This window comes from Phalaenopsis equestris, unplaced genomic scaffold (genome assembly GCF_001263595.1).
Source record: "Phalaenopsis equestris unplaced genomic scaffold, ASM126359v1 Scaffold000271, whole genome shotgun sequence".
NCBI lineage: Eukaryota > Viridiplantae > Streptophyta > Magnoliopsida > Asparagales > Orchidaceae > Phalaenopsis > Phalaenopsis equestris.
This window is the reverse complement of record NW_018164713.1, coordinates 351,197-364,535: the sequence shown is the minus strand read 5'-3', so window position 1 is coordinate 364,535 and position 13,339 is coordinate 351,197.

Sequence of the window (13,339 nt, the reverse complement as noted above, 5' to 3'; positions counted from 1 at the left end):
TATTCCTCCCGTGTTATTCATGTGTTGTTATGTGTTATTTAAGTGTTATTGATGTGTTATTTTGTTATTATAACATTGGAAATATTTTCAGAACACAATAACACTTTAATAATATATAATAACACTTGAATAATATGAAATAACACGCGGGGAATATTCCCGTGTTACCTGGCCGATTTTTATTTTTTTTCTATCACCGTCACGTGGCGTGATTTCGTTGAACTCTGAATGATTCTCTACGTTAGGAACCCTAACTGAATATGTGCTCGAATTTGTGAGGGTAGGTAATCACATAGATGGTCGACGTTACATTTATCTGAGGTGTTTGCAATGCTTGCAGAGCCAATTAGAAGGCTACAAGCGTTGCGGATTTGCTAAAATGGCGTAGGATCAGAATTTCCTCGACGTAAAGATTTTAGAGAATGCTTTGTCCATACATTTTATCATTGACTTTACTGGTTTGGTTGATAATATACATACTAGAAGTGAATGCTTTATAGAGATGATTACTTTCAATCTATGGTAGTTTGTTAATCATATTGTTTTTTTTATATTCTATTTTTCATCATGTCATTTGATATTTCGTATGTAACTCGAGTTAATTGATGCAAATCTATTCGTCTTTTTTTCCCTTTTACTGTTTAGAATGAATTATTCATAAATCGTGATCATTATAGAGGTTTTCTGCCTCATTTTCTATAACAAAATAATTTTTCTTTTATGGTCCGACCCGATATCTAGTGTAAGTGGGCTTGGCTGAGTTTTTAAATAGAAATCGGGCCCAAATCCGGCCCAAGTCCGCTTTGACTTGTCTAAACTTGAGTAAGCCTCCCTCAGATCAAACCCGACCCGCCCAAAGCACAGCCCTACACCCAATTCTTACGCACTTAAAATATAAATTAAAAATAAAAAACAAAAATGTTAGAGTTGATATATCTTTCATATCATATATTTTTATTTTAAAAAATAAATTAAATTGTATTTAAAAATAATTAAAATATATTAAAGGTTGTTTTGAATGTTTTTTAAAATAATTATGTGAGTTAAACATGCTTTGAATTGAATTAAAATATAAATTAAAAATAAAAAACAAACACAAGAATGATCCCAAAAGGCCTAGTGATGTCCATGAATAATCCCATTAGTTTATTACATTATTAAAAATAATTATATATTATCTTAAGGATTTAAGACCTCTTATTCAATTATTTATTAAAAGAAATAAAATGATCACTAGTTTCATTACCAAATCTTTATGTATTTACATATCGAACACCTAAATATTAATTTTTATATTAATGTCAGACAAAATTTTCATATCATATTTAATACATCATAATTTTTAATCTTAAAAGGTGAAATACACCTTTTCATTTATGTCAGGTGTTACATATGTAAAATTTGAAAATTTAGATGTTAGATATACAAATAAATAAATATTGACGTGTTTGTATGTAAAGATTCCCTAAAATTTACATAAACATACATTTCTTATAATTTTAAGTCTAAGAAATATTTTTAAAAAAAATTTAATTCATTAATTTAGGACCCAGCCTCCCTTTTTAATAATATTATTTAAATCAAACTCTTCTCCCTTTTTAATAATATTATTTAAATTGAACTCTTCTATGTAAGTATCTCGTGTCGAATGCTGCACGACTTTTTAATTAAAAATATCAGTGCATCATTAATGATAAACACACCATACATTTTTTTTAAAAATATTATATTAGGACTACGCACGTAGAGTTACGTGCGGAGTCCAATGAAATCACGTCACATACATGAATGTGAGAAAAAAAAAATCAACCCGATAACACAGGGGAATATTCCTCCCGTGTTATTCAGTTGTTATTGTGTGTTATTTAAGTGTTATTGATGTGTTATTTTGTTATTATAACACCAGGAATATTCTCAGAACACAATAACACATAAATAACACGGAGAAAACCATAAAAAGCAGAAAAAATATTACATGGTGATTTCATTGGACTCCGCACGTTGAGTTACGTAACTCAACGTGCGGTTACGTGCAGAGTCCTGATGTAATATTTTTTCTGCTTTTTATGTGATATAGATTATGATCGTCTCTCTCTCATTAGTTCTTTTAAGAATTATGTTTTGCATATATTGATTGAAAACAATACTGAATCATGACACAATTCAATGCATATATCATAATTTTTAAGTGAAAGTAACACAAATGAAAAAATAACATGCATGTCATTCATCCTGATTAAACTATTGGAAAATTATTAAATTTATTTAACAAATGTGAGTATATATAAATTTTCGGCAATTTTTTCTCACATAATCGAGCCACCGACTGAACCAACTGAATTGATCCCACCCGCAGAAGTGGATGATCGAGCTCGCCTGCCTAAGTTGCTAAATTGAGCCCACCTCCTGAAGTAGTGGAATTGAGCCTCTGTCGAAATGGTTGAATCGAGCTCGTCTGCCGAAGTGGTTGAATCGAACTTGTCTGATGATTCGATCATTCTCATTTTCTTTGAAAGGACGGCCCAACCCACATGTGCAAGGGAAGTTATCAAAGGAAACCATCATAATTAATAGAAAACTGCAAGTAAAATAAGAACTTCCGTCAATTTTTTTTAGAGATGTCGCTCAACACTTGAGACTCAATCTTTTCACCAAAGTACATGAGATGACCATTGTACCGACAATATTTGGCATTCACATCACAATCATTCCATCAAGACACTAGAGAAAGTCAACATACATTACAAAATTACTTCAATTATTTTATTGATTCTCTCTCTTAAGTATAAAAGGGATGGGGAGGGAGGCGGGAAGATTGAGAGGAGGACCTTTTCTTTCTTCCCTCTTGTATTATAGATTTATATTTCTATTTTTCCCCTTTTCCCTCTCTGAAATCCTGTAACTCATGAAACCTCTGAGGAGTTGCTTCCCTCCAACTTACAAAGATCAAAATTTAATATAATTCATTAGGTTCTCTCAAAAGGCTCTCATTCATCTTTCTTTCTCTACCATTCTCTCTATGATGCAAGGGCTTTTACTGTTTTTTATGTAATTATGAATGATATGAAACTTACGTTTCAATAAGATTCAACATTTTAAAAGATATGGTGAGTGTAGAGTTCATACACAAACTCGACAAAAGAGACCCTTCTCGTTTGAAGTCAGCCTTCAGAGATAAATGGTTTGTATGAGAGAGTTCGTGACTCAGTAAATCAATGAGTTGAGAGAACTAATGAGGAAAGAAATACATGTCGTGAGGAAAGCTTTATGAATCCATTCTTGGTCCAGAATGTAAATCAGATCATCAAGAACAGTGGCTCGCAACCAAGTCATGTTCATAATAAGTTCCACAACATAACAAGAACTACCAGGACAAGAGTTATCAAGACAGGAATAGCCGGGATGAGAGCCTCATACACAGGACTTACCAAGTGTCGGAGTAAGAAGAGGTCTCAACCTAATCTTTGAATGAGAAAGGTTGCACAGAAGAAGAAAGATTTGTTGCAAACTCAATTGGAGAAGAAACAAGAAGTAAAGAGAAGAATGAGAAGATAAAGACTGAAAAAAAAACTCCTTCAGAGATAGTTTAGATATCGAGGCGCGTCGAGGAAGTTTAAAATTTCTTCTCTGGAATCTTATAAAAGGAAATCTGATCCCATCGGCCACTCGGCTTATTTCGAGTCAGCTATTTGTGTATTAAAGATAAATGACGCGTTAAAATATCGTTTAAATTTTATGAAATTGTAAGAATCATCCAACACTAGTTTAGCCACCAATAAGTTTGAGTCATTACCTCCTTCAATGTATTCTAACAAATGTTCATGGCTGGGTCTTCCAGCATACAAAACCCTTCAAAAACCTTGCAAGAACTTCTGAAAATACATTAGGAGTCCACTGAGAGCTTGAGAAACTTTATCACTCAATTTTAATAAGAAATGTTGGACATTCAAGACATAGAACCCAATATCGCTCAAACAGCTCTAGCCCATGACATGTGTGAAGGACCATTTTGATACACACTTGGCTTATAGAAGTAAAAGATATTGGCAGAGCTCCTTGAGCTTGCAAATAATCATATCTTTGCAGAAGAATGTAAATCTCTCCATGGACCAGTGCAACTACCAGATTCCTGGAAAAAATATTGGAACAAATTCTATGTCATTCATCGAGACTAGAAGAGAAACTTTAGAAAGTGACAACCCTGGAACACCCATGGCAAGCACACTTGTCTTGATCAAATAAGTACATAGAAGAAACCTGTGAAAAATCAGAAAAGAATTGGAAGCTACTCCGACTTTCCCATAATTCTGCTGAAGTCACACTGGTGGGGGATTTTTATGTGTTGCCGCACATCATAGAGCTTTTTCGAAGAACTCTATCTAGATAATCAGACACAACATTTTGAAGAATAATATATCTTTCTAAATGAAGAAAATATTATCTTAAAAAATGGGCCTGATCACCTGGATGATGAAAGCCTTTGTTAGTCTACGGAACCAAGTTTTTTTCCCTTAACTTACAGGTGTAAGACTAGGTTTATTTTATTTTTGGGGCCTTGTTCCTTACAAGTGCAAGCCCTCATAGTTAATTAAATCTTTAAAGCCATGAGCCCTGAAGAAAATCTTGATTAATGTAATGAGTCAAATTGTTAGAGGTCGGACCTTCATAACTAGAGTGATTGAAAGTAAGTAGAGGGTTCAAATTGGAAGGATTTAGCTCAAAGGAATGAGACTTACAATCTAATGACAATGTGTCATGGAAAAAGCCCAAATGAAGGTATTTACATATCCAATGAAGGAGGTTTATACCCAAAGAGTGATGGTTGGAGAGTTTGAAAAAGGGAGATAATGAGTTTGAATTAATTGGGTGAAGTCAAAAGATAACTTAGGGATACTTGATTTGACTGATAAAGACGATTGGAAACCCTAAGTTAAGGATAGAGTTAGTTAAGAAGGATTTTCACATGAGAGATGAAAACCTAAACTCTATAAAGAATTTTAAGGGGTGGGCTAGCCTAGAATTTAGGAATCATGTCCCTGGTCAAGATGCTCACGACTTTCCATTATTCCAGAAAAATTGGTATATGTTAACTATAACCAACTTCATAACCAAGAATCCCCCTTGAATGGAGAAGCATGGAAGATTCGTAGTTTCAAAGCTGTCTGAAATATCTTCATCAATAACCATGGTGTTGACCTCATTTTTGGTTGAAGTTTAACTTTTTCTCTTTAGTAGCCTAGGGTCTAGCTAGCCATAATTTTTGTTGACTATTCCTAGAGGACTAGAAAAGGAACCCTCACCATTAGAAATTCTAAACTCTTCTTTGCTCAACTTGAAGTTCCACATGTTGGTTTTAACCTCTAGCACTTAGTAGATGGGGTTAGTATGGAGGAGCTCAAGGAGAGTCCCCATAGGATGGTCAAGCCTTAGGACTAACCTTGGGTGGTCTGGTCTTGGTTAGGCTAGCTTACACATACTACACATTCTCACACACCCCAAACCCTAAGACCACTTGCACTTGATTTGGTCTCTTGACTCATTTTAGAAAGCTCATATAGATGGACCCAAACCCCTAGCCCTTGGCTAAGAAGGTTAGAATGGACCCAAACCCCTATCCCTTGGCTAAGAAGGTTAGAATTAGCATATTGAGCATCCAAAATGAATCTTCATATGAATTGTATTGGTTTGGCATGAGTTCATGGCTTACTTTCCATTCTAGCCCAAAATCACCAAATTACCAAAATACCCCTACAACCTTAATTTTTGTCAAAAATCTCAAATTTACCCAAAATACCCAAATTTGTCCAAAAGTCATTTCAAATCGCTAACCACTACCTAAATTGACCAAAATCACAAAATTTCAAAATACCCCAAAAATTGCTAAAAATTACCATATGCCCCTCATAACAAAAAAATTCCATAAAATCCAAAGAAATCCCAAATATTCCCAATTTCAATTTTTAACCATCACATTGACCCAATTTGACCAAAAACCCCAATTTACGCAAATTAGCCCCAATCTTGGACCAATTGACCTCATTCTTGCCCAATTTCAATTCCAAAACAAAATTCAACATTCCTAATACTAATTGAAACAAAAAACAAACTCAATTTGACCCAATTGAAAGCCCAATTTTACCCAAATAAAAAAAAAAACTCAATTTTGACCATATGTCTAAATCCACCAAATTAGCCTTCCAATTAAATTCAAAATCAGTTGAAACCCTTTCCGAATTCCTCACGACATCTCTCTACACTAAATTCAACATTTAATTGACCCAAATTTTAGCCCAAATTCACCCTAATTTTAAAGGCCCAAGCCCACCACATGTAATTCCAAAAGCCCAAATCTAAAGCTCACATGATAATTTTTCTCTTCATCCATTCACTTTCCCTAAGTTTTAAATTCATGATCAAATCATTCCATATTAGGCCTCATGACAAACTTCACTAAAAATACCACATAAATCCAAAATCCCTTCTCATGAAAATTAGCCAAGCCAAAGACAAGCTATGAAGCCATGAAGCAATCTCCAAGCCATATGCAAGCCATATGAGTCATGCTCATGTCACCATGCTATCTTGGGAAAAAGGAGGAGCCTGTTTAGTGGTCCTCTCACACATGATTAACCACTCTCATGACTCACTTAAGCACACCATTAGCCCTAATCCACTTGGATGGGGACTTCACCATGCTAACCCAAGTAAACCATCTGATTTCCCTCAGCAACCAAACCTTCCTTGGTGGATGAGCCCAACCCCAAAATGACCTTTCCCCCATTCTATTTTAAATCAACACATTTACACATGGCCAACTCCAATTGACTTCACCAAAACCAAGCTCTGACCTCCCTGAGTCAGATGGTGACCTGAACCTGGTCTGTCGGCCACCCTGGCTGCCAGAAAACCCAAATTCAAGATCTCCATCTAGGCTAAAACCCAAAATTGAACCTATCCAAGCTGGCTCAACCCAATTGGCTTGTTGCTTCTTTCTTCCCTCCATTTAAGCAGCCAGAGCCACCCACTTGTTTACCCAATTGAAGCCTTCAAGCCCCCTATTTAAATTCACCCTCCACGGCCAAGGGGGGGTCCACGGATAAGGTGAGAGAGCTTGAAATTCCTTGGAGAGACTCTACCAAATTGATCCCAAAGCTTCTTCAAGACCCACTAAGTTTAATCTAACCATCCTCAAGCCCTCAAACCCACTATTTGAGCTCAATTTTGGAGCTCAAAATCAAGCCTGAAACAGAACATCTCTCTAGACTTCACTAAATTCAAATTAATTGCACCCACACCATCCCCTAAGTGAGTGAAGAAGATCCCCCATAGAAGCTTCATCACCAGACCACCCTAAGGTGGACTTTGATAAACACCCCAAATCGGCCTTGATCGAAATCATACCCAGGCATTTCACCACTGCTTGAGGCTTCATCTAGGAGCTCTTTGGACTCAAGGCAAGCTTTTGGAAGCACCCAATTGAGGCCACACCGGTATTGAACTCTCCTCATAAACCGAGCTTCATTTAATTCTCCGTACTTATAGACTTGATTTAAGACTTGATCAACCGTATGAATATGTTCTCCTAGTTAAAACGAGTCTATATGAACAAACTGCACTTAATTTGGTTGAGTATCGAGAGAGATATTATTGTTTGAAGTTGGACGACTCACGGGTTTGGTCCATCGGGGACGATGACGGAGGACCGTCTGATCGAGCGTGTATTGAATGGGGGGCTCTGATTGCGTCAGACGGGAGCACAATACGTAAAAGGTGGGCTGACAGATGGAGGAGCCCAACCCCGCGACGACACACTTCTGTTTGACGCGTACGATGATGACTTGGATAAGTAGGAAAATATAGTTTTACTTTATTTATTTTACAGACTAAAACTTCAAAAATGATAGTTTTACTTTATTTATTTTACAGACTAAAACTTTAAAAATGCATATATTGGTGTTGAAAAATCACAAAAATAAAATAAAAATATTATCTTGCTCAGTAAACAGAAAAAAAAATAATGTGAAAATGGTTTCATGTCTGTTTGATGCATGTATGATTTTGTTGGCATCAATTTTTGATGTCGCAAGTGTAGGATGTCCGCTCGAGCGCTATAGAATCTTGCTTGATGCATGCGAGATATCCATTTCAAACCTTTCGACGCGTGTTGAGGGAGGACACGTAGCCGGGGTCATTAAACTAGGCTTTGGCCTTCGCTTACGCTAAGGTCGGTCGGCATTTGGCGGGATAGACGACTTTGAACGGGTCAAAAAAAAAAACTTTCGTCGCGTCGCGCGTGAAGTTTGCTCGAATTGCTTTGATCGTTAGCGAAGTTGTCCAGTTGACCCCGGACGACCAAGCTGACTACGCGATCAAGTCCGGAACGTCAAATTTATCTAGAAAGGATGTTTGTTGCTCAACGATTCCAAGTGCGGGCTTAAAATGCGCAAATTAGTTTTTTTTTCTGCCCGATCATAAAAAAAGGTGGTCCGACCGACCCCAGATGACAAAACAAGTTGCGCGATCACGTTAGGAACGTCGAATTTACCTAAGAATCACATTCATTTCACTGCGAGGACATATTCGGGCGAAAAATACTTAAGGGATAGCAATAATAATGTTATTATTATAAATTATAACGTAGTGTATATATATATATATATATATAAAGTTATCCCATTACCCCTTTAAAACTCACGCATGCTCAGCTAAAACGGTAATAAATAAATAAATAAAATTAGAATATTATATTTTATCCCATTTGTAGCAGCCCTCACGCGTGGAATTATCTCCTGCTCATCATGCAACGGAGGAGATCTTATCTCTTGCGATCCTCCGGGCCTCCTCGAGCCACATGCGGGAACTTCTCCCTCTCCCACACGAAGAAAAGCGACAGATTTCTCCTCTCAAATACGCGAAGACGCTTGCTCGCACGGAATCCAACTCTCGAGCTTGAAAAAATATTACATCAGTACTACACACGTAAGAATAACGTGCGTAGCCAATCAAATCACATCACGACATCTCGCGCGGAGAGCAAAAAAAAGGCACAGTAACACGGGGAATATTCCCCCCTGTGTTATTCAAATGTTATTGCGCGTTATTCATGTGTTATTGCATGTTATTCATGTATTATTGATGTGTTATTGTGTTATTATAACACCAAGAATATTTTCAGGACACAATAACACATGAATAACACATAATAACACTTGAATAACACGGGAAATATTCCCGACAGAGAAAAAAACGACGCAGTAACACGGGAATATTCTCTCCCTTGTTATTCTTGTATTATTGTGTGTTATTCATGTGTTATTCATGTGTTATTGTGTTATTACAACACCAGTAATATTCTCAGGACACAATAACACATAGATAACACACAATAACACATGAATAACACGAGAGGGAATATTCTCCGTGTTACTGCGCCGTTTTTTTTCTTTGTCATGCGGGGTATCGTGGTGTGATTTCATTGACAATGCACGTTACTCTACATGCATAATACTAATGTAATATTTTTTCCTCGAGCTTCCCTCCTATCCGGCTGTTGTGATCCTCTCTCTCTCTCTCCTTTATCTCACGCATGGTATGTCACGCATGCTATTAAATTCATAAAGAGTAATAAAAAATAAATAAATAAGAGAGCCATCATATCCATGCAATCCAAAAATTAATAGAATAATAATAATAAAATAAAGTTATTTTGATATATCTTGGATAAAAAAAAAGAAGAGAGACAATAAAAAATAAAAAAAAAACTATCCTAATATATCCTCTCTCGCTCTCTCGCAGAAAAGAAAAGGGGGCGAATTTCTCTCCTGGAGCGCACAAAATAGATTCCGCTCCGACTCTCCCTCTCGGTCTCGTGCGAAAACCAGCCCACCGATCAGCTCCCCTCCTCGCTGGACCTGCCCTCGTCGCCGGCGACGAGCTGTGCCATCCCTCCAGCTGCCGGTCAGCTCCCCTCCTTCTATCTCGCAAGAAGAAGCCGGGCTCTCCCTGAATTTCCTCGCTCATGCTCCTGCAGCCGGCAGAACTCTCCGCTGCCTCCGTTTCCGGCTTTCTCTTCTTCTCAGCCAACCCCGTCAACCTTGCCTTATTTCTTTCACCTCGCTGGCTTTAGCCTCGTCGACGTCGTATTCTCGCCGGAGTAAAACAGTGAGGAAAGCTTCAGTTTTTGGGCTTTTCCTCCACATCTCCTCAGTTCCTGACGCTCACCGCCGGCAAGATAACATCTGCCACTTCGTCGCCTCGCACTTTCGGTGACCGGACACCTCGCCGAACCACCCCTATGTTGCTGGACAGCGAGCATCGACGTTGTACGAAGGACTTCTACCTCACGTGCAAGCTGCTGCCGGATTTCTTCAGGCTTCGTGCAAACCACACGATGGTATAACCTCTCTTCCCCTTCGTATTTTATTTCCTAGCCAGCCTTAGGTATTATGTGTGATAGATATGTGGGTTTGATCGCTTACACGGAGTGCGTGCGCCGGCGTGTGTCGGCGCGGAGGCGCGCCTATGTGATGAATCACTTGTTTTACTAGAGATAGCCTTTAGGATAGGATTCTTCTTATGCAACCAATTCCTCTACAATAGCCGAGCGAATCTTATTTGACTGCTAGTATCAACACAAAAATCCTAAATGTTGGAGCCCCATTTCGCTCCCCTTTGTTTTGGTCACTTTGGTCTTTTAAGTAAAAGAGATCGAAGAGTAGACCTTTGCAAAATGAGAAAATGCGAGTCATTAACTTATTTTGCAAAATTTGGAGGCGTCGTGAAATTGGAAAGAGCGCCGTCGCTAGCCCGTTTCACGATGAGGTGGAGAACTTTCCCTTGTGAACCGGGGGGAAGTTCCCCACTCGCTTCACCTAAACAAAGATGACAATCGCCGTTTTTTATGTGTTGACCCTAGGTTTCCCGGTGAGATCTTTAGTACGGGAATGACTCCCTATTACATGTGCATACGCCTCGGCCGGACGAGCATTTTACTTCGCTCCGACCGGCCGCTCCGGCCCTGCAAGCATTTCGCTTCGCTTCGAAAGGCCGCTCCAGCTTGACGAGCATTTCACTTCACTTTGACTGGTTGCCCCGGCATGGCGAGCGCTTCACTTCGCTCTGACTTATCCCCCCAGCCCGGTGGCATGACATTTTGGCTTGATCAGATTCCTCGACTCGATCAACTAACTACTCTCGAGCTTGAAAAAATATTACATCAGTACTACACACGTAAGAATAACGTGCGTAGCCAATCAAATCACATCACGACATCTCGCGCGGAGAGCAAAAAAAAGGCACAGTAACACGGGGAATATTCCCCCCTGTGTTATTCAAGTGTTTTTGCGCGTTATTCATGTGTTATTGCATGTTATTCATGTATTATTGATGTGTTATTGTGTTATTATAACACCAAGAATATTTTCAGGACACAATAACACATGAATAACACATAATAACACTTGAATAACACGGGAAATATTCCCGACAGAGAAAAAAACGACGCAGTAACACGGGAATATTCTCTCCCTTGTTATTCTTGTATTATTGTGTGTTATTCATGTGTTATTCATGTGTTATTGTGTTATTACAACACCAGTAATATTCTCAGGACACAATAACACATAGATAACACACAATAACACATGAATAACACGAGAGGGAATATTCTCCGTGTTACTGCGCCGTTTTTTTTCTTTGTCATGCGGGGTATCGTGGTGTGATTTCATTGACAATGCACGTTACTCTACATGCATAATACTAATGTAATATTTTTTCCTCGAGCTTCCCTCCTATCCGGCTGTTGTGATCCTCTCTCTCTCTCTCCTTTATCTCACGCATGGTATGTCACGCATGCTATTAAATTCATAAAGAGTAATAAAAAATAAATAAATAAGAGAGCCATCATATCCATGCAATCCAAAAATTAATAGAATAATAATAATAAAATAAAGTTATTTTGATATATCTTGGATAAAAAAAAAGAAGAGAGACAATAAAAAATAAAAAAAAAACTATCCTAATATATCCTCTCTCGCTCTCTCGCAGAAAAGAAAAGGGGGCGAATTTCTCTCCTGGAGCGCACAAAATAGATTCCGCTCCGACTCTCCCTCTCGGTCTCGTGCGAAAACCAGCCCACCGATCAGCTCCCCTCCTCGCTGGACCTGCCCTCGTCGCCGGCGACGAGCTGTGCCATCCCTCCAGCTGCCGGTCAGCTCCCCTCCTTCTATCTCGCAAGAAGAAGCCGGGCTCTCCCTGAATTTCCTCGCTCATGCTCCTGCAGCCGGCAGAACTCTCCGCTGCCTCCGTTTCCGGCTTTCTCTTCTTCTCAGCCAACCCCGTCAACCTTGCCTTATTTCTTTCACCTCGCTGGCTTTAGCCTCGCCGACGTCGTATTCTCGCCGGAGTAAAACAGTGAGGAAAGCTTCAGTTTTTGGGCTTTTCCTCCACATCTCCTCAGTTCCCGACGCTCACCGCCGGCAAGATAACATCTGCCACTTCGTCGCCTCGCACTTTCGGTGACCGGACACCTCGCCGAACCACCCCTATGTTGCTGGACAGCGAGCATCGACGTTGTACGAAGGACTTCTACCTCACGTGCAAGCTGCTGCCGGATTTCTTCAGGCTTCGTGCAAACCACACGATGGTATAACCTCTCTTCCCCTTCGTATTTTATTTCCTAGCCAGCCTTAGGTATTATGTGTGATAGATATGTGGGTTTGATCGCTTACACGGAGTGCGTGCGCCGGCGTGTGTCGGCGCGGAGGCGCGCCTATGTGATGAATCATTTGTTTTACTAGAGATAGCCTTTAGGATAGGATTCTTCTTATGCAACCAATTCCTCTACAATAGCCGAGCGAATCTTATTTGACTGCTAGTATCAACACAAAAATCCTAAATGTTGGAGCCCCATTTCGCTCCCCTTTGTTTTGGTCACTTTGGTCTTTTAAGTAAAAGAGATCGAAGAGTAGACCTTTGCAAAATGAGAAAATGCGAGTCATTAACTTATTTTGCAAAATTTGGAGGCGTCGTGAAATTGGAAAGAGCGCCGTCGCTAGCTCGTTTCACGATGAGGTGGAGAACTTTTAGGCGTCGTGAAATTGGAAAGAGCGCCGTCGCTAGCCCGTTTCACGATGAGGTGGAGAACTTTTCCTTGTAGATCCGGGGAGAAGTTCCCCACTCGCTTCACCTAAACAAAGATGACAATCGCCGTTTTTTATGTGTTGACCCTAGGTTTCCCGGTGAGATCTTTAGCACGGGAATGACTCCCTATTACATGTGCATACGCCTCGGCCGGACGAGCATTTTACTTCGCTCCGACCGGCCGCTCCGGCCCTGCAAG